This window comes from Pinus tabuliformis, chromosome 8, assembly GCF_031772625.1.
Source record: "Pinus tabuliformis cultivar Carrire ecotype Pingquan chromosome 8, CPIR1, whole genome shotgun sequence".
In the NCBI taxonomy this organism is placed as follows: domain Eukaryota; kingdom Viridiplantae; phylum Streptophyta; class Pinopsida; order Pinales; family Pinaceae; genus Pinus; species Pinus tabuliformis.
Genome location: NC_142294.1, coordinates 2071544517 through 2071556559, shown reverse-complemented (window position 1 = coordinate 2071556559; position 12043 = coordinate 2071544517).

Below are 12043 nucleotides of genomic sequence, written 5' to 3'. Positions count from 1 at the left end.
ACTAGCCAATGATGTAAGTTGTTAACAAACGTGAGAGAAATCACTGATAATGATAATGACCCTCAAGGTACTGCAATATATTCTGTGTGGTGTGAATGGATGATATGATGTCGAACACCATACAAAGTCTTTTGGTCGAAGGCCATTTATGTCAACCTATCACCAAAAGCGAGAAACCTACCATTGATGTATGCAAGCCTCAAGGTACTAGAAGGGTGCTTCTAAGTCAATTTCTTGGATAATGTGTTGATGTCAACAAGAAGCGACTCATCGCAGGAGGTCCTTGATGTATCCTGTTAGAGTCGGTCTAGTAGCCTTCCATCAGTGATCAAAGCTCTTTGCATTTGCATAAGTAGGTGTCTCATCAGTGTCTTCTCATTGCATTCCATTAGGCATGCCATAACCCTGATGGAGGAGCTGATGTCTTTATTTCCCTCTTGGCACTGCTGGATCAAATTGTTTCAGTCAATAAACTATTTCAAAGTTGCTTGTCTTGTCTTGAGGTCAAAAGTCTTAGGTCTAGTGTTTAGGTCTAGTTTGTTTTCAAGGTCATGTCTCTAAAGTCAATAAATGCCCAGCAGGCCAGAGGGAAAATTATCAAAGTGTTTCTTTAAAAGATTTCATCTTGTACAGCTAAATTTTTTACCTTGGATTTAAAAACCCTGTTTTTAAAGCCAAGGTCATTTCTCCAAATTTTGTAAAAATTGTAAAAATGCAAATATTTCAAAAGACAACATGCAGCCCTGGTCCCCTTTTCCAAGACTCCTCAGAAGCTATCCCTGCAAAAATTATCAAGGAAAAATATCAATTCAACCAATTTCAGGACAAAAGGAAACCAAAAAGTCAACAACATTTAAAGTTAAAAAAGTGTCATGAAAAACATTAGAAAGAGGGTTTTGACATGAAATTAATTCAAAACAAAGCTATAAAGTCTCTCTTTCCCTCCATTAAGCTTCATTGTGCCTTCAAGCAATAGAGAAATCGATTTCAAGAGCAGTTGGGCGAATTTGGTTAAGTGTGAAGGTGCGCGACCCGTCAAAGGCGCGCGACCCATCAGGGCACCTCCACCAGTGTAAACTTTACACGGGCGCGACCCGTTAAAGGCGCGTGACCTGTTGGGTAATGCACGCGACCCGTCAGGGTTTCCTCCACAAAAAATTACCAGCAAGCTGCCAAGTGACCACAAATTGTTCAAGCTTGTAAGGTAGGCCTTCAATCATATAAATTATGGTTTGCTAAAGCTTGAGAAAATCATGATAATTGTTTTAAAGGCCTTCATTTGCAAGTAAAGACTCCATGTGCTTTTGCTTGAAAATGTCAAAGTTGCTAGGGTTTGTTTTGTTGTTTTAAGGTATTCTTTTTCATTCCTATTGTTCCTATATTTTCACACCTTCCATTTCTTACTCCCTTATCACTGTTATTTAATTTCCCTACCAAAAATATTAAAAAATCAAGAATCAAACCCTAAACTACACTTCCCATAACATCCTTGCAAATGAAATTGTATGATGATGTTGATGTCATGATTCCTCCCTTTAACCCCTGTTTCATATGTTTTTCCCAATTTCCCTTCCAAGTCTCCCTTCCCTAACACTTCCCTTGTGCTATTTGTCCCCTTGAAACAACATCTCAAACAGTTAAAACAGCAGATTTTAAAGCAGAAGAAGCAGTACATGTCAGCCACTTTGCTCCTGAAACCATGTCAGAAACCAAAACCGATTATGAGCAAAGTGATGACCATGAGTCAGCGTCAGAGTTTGAGGTACATAGGAGGCCTCACAAGGGTGGTAAGAGCGGTCACCATAAGAGAAAGGAGCCCACCTCTCTGACCGATTTGTTGGCTTGTCCAATGGCAGTTACATGTTTCCGTTACCTGTCATGTTATGAGTTTTGCGAGAGGATCTCTCAGATTCAGCATCACAGGGAGTTGGCTCGCTTGTTTGTTTTGCATTTACATGATGGGCATGTGAACCTTGCAGGGGTGGATTTTACATTGACACGTGAGATGATTGCTCAAGCAACAGGGATACCAAATGTTGGATAAGTGTGGAATAAGCGCAAAATGTTGGGCAGTTTTCAGTTCGAGCCTTACATTAAACCTGAATTTATGAGATTCATGACGGGTGTATTTCCTTTCAGATTTTTGAGGAATGAGTATGATCCTATGATGAGGCTTATCATGCGTTATTTCACCTGTGAGGGTAGATTTTCACGTGTGTATTCATACCATATTCGCTTGTTGATGCATTTCACACGAGTCCGGATGATGAACATCCATGTTTTCTTCTGCCAGAATATTGAGAGGATGGTGCCCTCTATGCAGAGGAAGAGCCCAGCACAACAATATAGGAGCCTTTATCATTATGGCTTGATCCAGCTTGTGGTCATACATCAGTTGGCTCAGCATGGCATCCCATGGGAGGAGTTTATCTCTCATGAATGTTTCACAGCACCACCACCACATCCTGAGATTGTTCATGAGGAGGGAGGACCATCACAGCAGCATGATATCCCTGAGACTAGACATGTCAGCTCTCCTCCATTGGTCACTTATCAGAGAGGCCATAGGGCCTTATTTGCAGCAGCTCGGCGAGTATTTTCTCCACATCAGGTGGAAGGGGTCTCGCCATCTTCATCAGCTCAACGAGTGTTATCTCCACACCAGGTGGAAGGGGCCTCACCTTCTTCAGCAGCACAGGTACCAGAGAGAGGCAAAAAACCCAAGATTGATGTGGGGCCATCAGTTATTCCAGGCATAGAGGTGGTTGATCTTGACATTATTTCTCCTAGCCTAGAGTCAAAGGAGATCATTCAGCACCTAAGAGCTGAAAATGATTCATTGCAGCGAAAATTGGAAGGGGCACAATGGACGATCACATATTTAGAGCAGCGCAACAAGAAGCTTGAGGAGGAGCACACTCTAGATGAGTTGCGGAGGATCCATGAGGACCGCAACTTGGCTCGAAAGAGACCCGACGATTTGGTACCCGTTGAGCGAGAGACCATGCTTCTTCGGGTCAATGCTCATTTGGAGAGGTTGCTAGCCAAGGCCAACCAAGATAAGAACTTGCTCCGGAACATGAAAAATCATTATTGGGCGCAGATGCACGTATGCAAGGCAAGAATGAAAGTGCTCCAAAGACGGTTGGTCAAGGCACAAAAACAAAGGAAAAGGTCCGACCCCCTACATATCTTGGCTGAGGCTTCTTTGAAGGAGCATGATACTAAATAACTCAACTCCAGCACAAATTTCAAAAAATTTTGAGCATTTTGGGTCATTTTTTATTTTTCTGGCAAAAAACAGGTTTTCTCCACCGAGGGGTCGCGTGCCGCGCGCGACCCTTTCGTTTGGCAACTCCATTTTGGGAAAACTCATCATTTCTGGATTTTTCATGGAAAGTTACACATTCTCAGCCATTACTAGGAAATTTCACCAAGTTTTGGGTCTCCAGAAAGTCAAAAAACAAGCAAAAAATGACTTTCTGCCACATTTTTGACACACAGAAAGCAGTCTTGGGAGATTGCAATTTTGGAGGGGAAAATGACATCCAGAACTTTCCAACAAGCCCACTCTTGCCTCATTTGGACACCTGGAAGTGCCTCAAAAGTGCCTGCAAAGGCGCGCGACCCTTCCAGGAATTGTGCGCGACCCATCAGGCAGTTTGTACAGGAAATCAACCTACAGCTCAGCAAAGCGCAGTTTGACTGGATTTGACTTTTTGGGAGTTGATTTTCATCCTCCTTGCTGTAAATGATGTAATTTTATGATGTTTAGGCACTTATTTATCTCTTCTAGAATATTCATTCATCAGATAGGTAAAATGTAATGAATGAATTGGTTTCCTAGCTTATAGAGGCAAGTTGTTTTGATTGCCTAGTTTTCAGTGCTTAGTTTAGAATTGGTTGAAACAGCTCTTAGGATAGTGAGCTCGACCCCTAGAGGTAGGGAAAGATGTTAGATGGCCTATATTATCTACTTTCTTGCTCATTTTCATGGTTGGACTCTTGAGGGAGAAGCTCTTATTGTATTACTCACTGTATCTCTGCACTTTTTGGCAAAGGAAGACCAGGGTTTTGCAGTCCTTTTTGGGATTCTTGTGGTCACATGTATTGATGGTGTGTTTCTCTTTGTACTTGCAAGTGTGTTATGTGAATCATTTCCTTACTTTACTTTCTGCAAATTAGGAAAATGAAGTGTTAAAGTAGAATTCATGACTGTCATGCTCTGCTTTTAAGTTTGCTTAATATCAATGTTTTCAACTGTTTAAGGGGAATTCAAGGTTATTGCTTGCTCTCCTTAACTCCTCACCGATCATTCTCATCCATCCACCTCTATCAAAGGCATCAATACTGTCTCCTACCTCGCCCCAAAGAACCCCCTGCAAAAACTGTGTCCAATCCCCGCACCTGAAATTGTCATTCCCCAATTTTCCACCAAAACATTAAAAATCCCAAATTAAACCTCTTGATCAGTTTACTAGCCTAAAATCACTGTTTCCCTATTGTTCATCTTGCCCATTGAATATCTTTACTGAGATAGACCGGAGAGAGCCCTCTCCTGCCCCGTAGGGCTAGCTACGAGGCTAAGTGGTTTGATGTTGCCTTGGAGTTTAACTTTTTCAGCCTGAGGTGAAATTCCAAGCGCTAACATATCCCACATCAACAACATGAAATGAGTGTAGTGATTTTGGATATGGAATTGGACTAAAGACACGAGGTTCAGGAATGGTGGTCATGAAAATGAAGGTTTATGGTATTGCGAAGGATGAATTTTGACTGGATGACTTCTCTTGAACATGTCGGTGACACTAAAATGAATTGGTAGCAATGACCCAAAACAAAGTGATGGATGGTTTGATAAACCAACGGTATGATAACCATCAAGCTGATAACCCAACCCAAATAGTCATGGTGATGGAGTGAAAGTGTCATGTTCAAGAGCGACCTGCTACCATAAAGTCGTTTTCCCCTTTTTCCCATTTTGCCAATCATTGCTAACCAGTACCTCTTTATTTTTATCAAGCTTAAGGAGGATAACATATGCTTGTTGTATAATTCCACCCTTCGAGTCAATCCAAGCTATTTGATGTTTTAACAAGTCTAGTGAAGTTGAAACTCAGTCTTGTCTAGATGGACAAGTTTGTCATTATTTGATGTTTTAATGAGTTTAACAACAAAGATAACTCGGTCCTTTTCATGTTTAGATAGTTTGAAAATGGACAAAAAGAAAACTCCACAAGTTATTTTTTGTAGATTAATCTCTCAAGCCCGAAAAGGCGTAAAACAATATGAGAGAGATGACGTTTCCAATCCGTTAACGAGCTGAAAATGACAAGCACTCGGCAATCATTTCATGTTTAGAGAGTTAGAAAAGAGCTTAAAGAGGACTCCACTTTGAGGAACGAGTGGTGTCTAGGATAGCAACTGGTTCCGGTGATGTTGGAACTTCTCAAAACATGTTGATTTATGTGAAGAGGTTGGCTAATAAGCCCACTCATTGTAACTATTCCTCAAAAAGGGTAAAACAACCAAGTGAAAGCATATGATCATCCAAGCAGAAAAACCAAGGCTCATATAACGGAAAAGGCTGATAGAATGGAAATCACGAGGGTTAAAAGAGAAAAGAGCACTTGTTTTGCCATTGTTGTTTAATGTTGGCATTGCCTCAGCCCATTTGGTAAAATAGTCAATAGCGACTATAATATACCCATGTCCCTTGGCCAAGGTGGGGTTACACGTCATGAAGTCAATGCCCCATTTGGCAAATGGTCCAACAACAACAACTGGATGCAATGGTGTAGGTGGTAATCTGGTTTTTCGGTCATATATGTAGCATGCATGACAGCTTCTGATGAAAATAATACAATCTTTGAATATAGTTGGCCAAAAGTAACTCGCATAGAAAATTCTATGTGCAATAGCATATCCAGAACAGTGTCCACCACAAGCACCTGAATGACAATCATTCAATGCTTTCTCGACTTCCTCATGTGTGAGGCACCTCCATAAAATTGTATCGATACCACGACGGTAAAGAGTGTCACCAATGATTAGATAATATTTGGCTTGGTATCGAATACATCGTTGTTGCGAGCCAGCGGTATCAAGCCGGAAATTTTGGGTCGAGAGATAGATCAATATATCTCCATACCATGGGTCAGATGACGATATGAGAAATAGAGACATACAAAATTGATGGTTCGGATGTTGAATCAATGGAGGTTGAGGGAAGGTGACAAAGTAGCTTAGCGAAAATGAGAGATTTCTTTGATTTGGACATGATGAATTCTAGATCAAACTCCTACAAAATGATTATCCATTTTGAGTATTTACCCCCCAGCAATTGACGTGACAAAATGTATGTCATAAGGTTGCAATCTGATATAATTGGTGAAAGTGGATTTGGGTTTGCCACACAAGACAGAAAAATTGATTGCTATGCTAGCTCAATGGGGCTTAGCGGTGTAACTTCAATATTATTATAATCTTCAGAATTTTTAGTAATCCTCCTTAAATCAAATGAGGTGGAGGAAATCATGTTGCAAGTCTCTACTCTTTCCACTTCCTCCAAATCAGATGGTGACAGTAGCGTAAAAGTACCCATTAGGGAAGGATATTTAAAGAGACCTACACTAACACTTTGAAGTGACAATGGGGATCTGTGTACCAACGAAATGCTTCACGTAGCTTGAGAACTAGATGCAAAGAAGGCAAGTTGACCAATAACTGTGATTCCACCCTTATAAGGGAATGCAATAGTACGAAAGTACGTGGAAACCACAACAGCCATGGCATATACTTGTGGCCTTCCCAATAAAATGTTGTAATCGAGGGGTCTGTCAACTACCTCAACTTCAATAGTAATTGTTTCCCCCTAGTTCAATTTGTAGGTTACTCAAAATCCCACAAGGTGTATATGTTCATCTGTCGAAAGTTTTTAACGCGGTAGGTGATCGTGACAACGGTGGTGAACCAAGTGTTTTCCAGCAACTCATTGACATAATGCAAGTAGATGCCCCCCTCATCAATAATAGTTCGGTGAACATTGTTATTGAGAGCTTTTACTTGAATTAGGAAAGATAATTGTGCCATTAATTGTGGTGTATATCCCGCATGGTTAAAACCCACAAGATTGGAATCCGTAGGGTCTATTCTAATAATTGCTTACAGTAAAGCCTACTTCTAGGAGGGACAATTTTGTAACACCTAGAGTGTCGACATAGCAGAAGGTGATTGAGCAAGGTCTTCTACTATGTTATAGTTCTGAGCTTCTGGAACTCGAGGGTTAAATATCGATTTATGCACAAATCCCTTTGGTGGTTTTATTGTCAATTCTGGCGCAATAGGTGGTGGAATATTTTCAAATGAAGTCGAAGTCAAAGGATTAGTTTGATCAGTGGCCTAATTATTCGACGATGACGATGGATTTCCATAATCTGTATTTCTCGTTGACACCAAAACTTGGTTTTGAGGCTTTGTAATGGATAACATAAGTACTTGGGATGTGGAAGAAAGATCTGTCGCAACCAAATGTGTCTCTAGGTTTGGAAACAGATTAGTCAACACTGTAGATGTGTTAGAAGTATTTAGAATTTTAGAGACTTCTGAGTGGTGTGGACAATCTCTTGTAAAATGCTCGTCATTACAGACTAGACATGGATAATGAGGTTTCCTTGCTGAAGTAGAGGAATCAAATGATTTCCCTTGAGAGGAATTATCTTGTTTCTTCTTGTTTTTCCCCTTCTTCTTGCCTCCTGGTTGCTTTTGATTTTTTCCTTTATCAGATGACACGAAATTGGCTTCGGAAGCAAGAGTGTTTTCTAATGCATTGGTAGTTTGATTGGTAATTGCAAGAGTTTGACCAGATGGTCTTCCTGCTATTTGCATGCTCAAAGAACTGATCACACTGTCACCAACATGAGAGTCCTTACTCGATTATGGAGGAGGAGGAACAGTGAAATCTTGTTGGGGTGCATTGGGAATCTTGTCATAGAGCATGCCGGATTGTGTGTAAATCCAATCCAAATATTGGGCACGAACAATTACTTGTTCTTCTGTGACAACTCCACCTTTCGCCACATCGTCGGTGATTGATGGCAACAAGGATTTTATGAACCGCTCAACGAAAATCTGATAAGGAACATAGGTCTTAACCATTCAATAATGACGCCACCAATCATGAATATGATCTAATATATGAGTAGTAGTAATCTGTTTAAAGTTGGTTAGCAGTTTCGCTCCAGTCTCGTATCTGATAGGTAACTAGAAGTGGGTCAAAAATGTGGTGGCTAAAGTCGTAAAGTCATCAAAAGAAGCTCGTGGTAACTCAATGTGCCACTTCACAGCCAGACCAGTAAGCATTCTTTAGAAAAGATGGAGTCTAACTGAGTCATCTTTAAGGAGTTTGATGAACACCACAAATGAAAGGTCATGACATGATTTAACGGGTCTTATCTGAGATTTCCATTGAATTTCAGAATGTTAGAAGGTAACTTATGCAGAATTACCAGCCACCAAGGTGGATATAAGATTGGATCATTAGTGAGCCAGTTTAAATTTGGTAATTCTAGAGTTGCTACAAATGGAAACTATTGATTTAATTCAGGTTGATCATACCTAGGATATGATGGAATTGCTTGAGTAATAGGTCTTTGCATACCATAATAGGGCATCTGCATTTGGTAACCTTGATAAGGTGGTTGTTGAACAAATCCGGCATAAGGTGGTTGTTAATAACCATGTTGAATTTTCAGTTGTCCATAACCATCAAAGCCTTGTTGATGAGGACCTTGATAAGCTTGATATTGTCCAAACCCAGGTTGAGCCTGTTAGGCAGGTCCAAATTGGGGTTGGAATTGTTGGAATTTGGGCTGTTGAAATTGGGGCTGCCATAGTTGTTGAATCAACTGTTGTTGTTGGTACAACTGTTGTTGATTTAACGGTTGTTGTTGCCCAGCAATGAAAGGTTGGCTAGGTTGTGAATAAATTATCCCAGTGTAAGCCTAAGTCACTCCAGATAAAGGTATACTAAACTGAGGTTGTTGGACCCCAGACACAAGCAGTTGTTGTATAACAGCTTGAGAAACTTGAACTTCTTGACCTGAAACTTGTGATTGCAAGGTAGAAGGACCAGTTTGTACAGGTTGAGAGACAATTGTTTGAACTTGTGATTGCGGTACAGTGGTAACAATAGGTGTAATAGGAATATCTGACACAGTTTGCATTGGTTGTGTTGGATACACAAGCCTTGTTTGAACTGGCATTGTTGGTTTCCATTGACAAACTAGATTTCCAGGTTGACGTGAATACTGCAGGATACTACCATATGATGGTCCTCCAGGATATGGAGGATAAGGTGAATAAGAATATTTCTCACCATAGAAATCCAGTATGTAATGGATACATAGGTCATTGTTGACTAGATTGCCAAGTTTGATATTGATATGCAGGATCAAATTGTTGAGTTCCCTTTAAAGAAGAACCAAGAAAAATTCTGGCTGAGGACATGGGTGATGACCATGTTGTAGAAGCAACCCTTGAGTGGGTTCCTGATAAATATTGATAACCAACTGGGATGGACAATTCACCATATAGGTGCAACTCAGGTGTAGTAGAAAACATCGAAGAGGTTGCGACAGAAGATTCTACCATAACTGCATCAGATGAGACAGTATGGGATGTTGATGGTTGTTCAGCCATAGTTAACTGACCCAAAAGTTGTCCTAAAGAATCAATGGGTACTTAAAAATAAGCAGGATCAAGAGGAGCAGTAAAATGAGGAGTATGAGGGTAAAGATAAAGCCCTGTTCCAAAATGGAATGGGGTCCCAGGTGTATAATCTTCTTCTAATTCTTTCTCAGAAGCAATTAAACTAGGTGTAATAACTTCCACATCTAGTCCGTAAAATACTTCTGGTGTTGATAAAATGGAAGTTTCAATAGTTATTAATGTCTAAGGGTTAACCGGTTGATCATCTTCCGGTAAATTAACAACTTATAGATGTTCAAATTCAAAGTCCAGATGTTCCAATAAAAGAAAAATAGTTTCAAGGAGAGGTTCCTGAACAGCTTCCGGTTGAGATGTAACTTTTGTTTGAACTATGATAGGTTTTGGATTAACTTCTGGTTGAATTGATTCAAGTTCAGAAGTAATTTCTTGTTGAGAAACTTCAAGTTGAGGATCAACTTGTTGTTGAACAACTTCGGTTACTATTTCACTAGCATCAGTGATAATGTCCTTAGGTAATTGTGAAACTTCTTCTCCAGAAATGGATGTACCAAAAATAGTTAAAGTAACTAGAGTCTCAATACTTATTGAAATAGATGATTTAGGTAATTCAGATGAAGAACTAGGATTTCTTGATGTACTTGACTCAGTTAAGTGAGACCACTTTGATCGAATGGGTGTAGCTTTGGACAACAAAGGCGGTTTACTCGCTGTTCTCCACGAACGATGGGGTAAGGGTTGATGTTCCTCCATGGTTGCTAATTAATTTTATTATCAAAAAAGAAATAAAGAAAAAGGGTAAGCTAGGCAAAAGGTTTACTAAGCAACTGTGAACTGTAGAATACCTCCTGGCGAACCAAGAATTACAGGCAGGCAATCTCCCCGAATGTTGTGTTCAATGTATCACAGTGTACAAGGCAGCTAACTCGGTTACCTAAGGATGGATAGCAACCTAGTGTTGTTCTCCCATTTATACCCGAAGGTACATGGAGGCCCAATCCGTATAAACATTTTCTAATACAAAACCAGATAGTTAGAGCATTCCCATATACTTTATGTACTATAACACCACCCTATATACCCGAAGGTGCATGGACAAGCTACAATATACTCATGTACGTGGAATGAGGTATCACACTCGGGATGTATTGCGGACAAGTTAGTGACATTTGCTTTGTTTTACGACACTAGAACATGTCTCTAGCCTAGAACCACTAATTTCTTTTCATTAATGACAATGCTCCATTAGGTAAATTGATGTTTATTTTAAGTTGATCTTGCTTAGGAATTTTCCTTTCAAGTTCACCACATGATGTATTCTGAGATTCCTAGGAATGCAACTATCATGATAATCATTCTTTCCATTCAATTTAACGATGAAAATCCTAACTACTAGGGATAGATCAATCAGGTTTCTTTCGATTAAAGAGCAAAGAGCACAATCTAATGCAATTTCCCTAAACTGTTCTTATGAGCACACACAAAATTTTTCAATCCAACATGCATGTATTTATTTTTGATTTCCTTAATGTGAATATGAACAAAAAGGAAATTTATGCACATATAATCAATCAATTTTTAACAAGAACGAAGACTTTACGACAGTTCTATTTCGAAGGAAAAGAAGATTTTTAGGACACTTTATTTTGAACAAAGATTAATCAACTATATTCTAACTTTGTCTATGGATCGATAATAACAAAGAAAATTTTTAAGAAACATTAATCAATCAAGTCAAAGTAGGGCTAGCAAAGGAGATAGAAACTTTTTCTCTGAGACATTACTTTCATTGATCAATCAGCAAAAAAACAAACAGAGAAAAATTAGCAAAAACTCATTCCAAATGTGGGAAACTAACCCTAGGAGGATCAGTGCAGCCCTGAATGGGAGATAGTGCACTTCATAGCATTGTCCCTAAGCCAAGCATGCTCTACAACACAATGTGTCCCTCACAAGCCTATGCTGGTGATAGTGAGCCATTTCAAAAGGCAATTTGACACAGTTTTGACCATAATTCAATGTAAAAGAGCTGAAATACAATCAATCAACACAAGTAGGGTCTGCAAGAATGTCCTATGAGGTGGATAAGCTACTAGGAAGGATGATATTCCCTAGCGAAGTCTCCAATTTGTCTTGGAGAATTTGGTATCTACGGATAAATACTAATTCCCTAGATAAGTAGCCATATCTAGAACAACAGTTTAAAGCACTTTAGCCTTTTCCTATAAGAAACAGATAAGACAAAGAAGATGAGAATACCTACTTGTAGTTCCGCTTTCCTCTTGTCTCCATTGAATCGAACCTATTACTCCTTCTC